Consider the following 213-nt stretch of genomic DNA (forward strand, 5'->3'; position numbering starts at 1 on the left):
GATGTTGTTTAGTCTCTAAGTGGTGTCCGAGTCTTTGGGACCCTGTGGACTGTAGCCCGCCACGCTCCTCTGTCCAAGGCACTTCCCAGGCAAGAACAGTGGAGTGAGTTGCCATTTCCTTCTCCGGGGGATCCTCCTGACCTAGGGATCAAACCTGAGTCTCCTGCATTGGCAGGCGTATTCTTTACCACTGAGCCACCTGGGAAGCCTAGC

General features: G+C 55.4%; 1 protein-coding gene across 1 annotated transcript in view; it reads left to right on the forward strand.

Moving 5' to 3' along the window:
* The window catches only part of MMP25 (matrix metallopeptidase 25), a 38,287-nt gene that overhangs the window by 25,463 nt on the left and 12,611 nt on the right, over positions 1–213 (forward strand).

Source organism: Bison bison, unplaced genomic scaffold (genome assembly GCF_000754665.1).
Source record: "Bison bison bison isolate TAMUID 2011002044 unplaced genomic scaffold, Bison_UMD1.0 scf7180017864144, whole genome shotgun sequence".
Classification (NCBI taxonomy): Eukaryota; Metazoa; Chordata; class Mammalia; order Artiodactyla; family Bovidae; genus Bison; species Bison bison.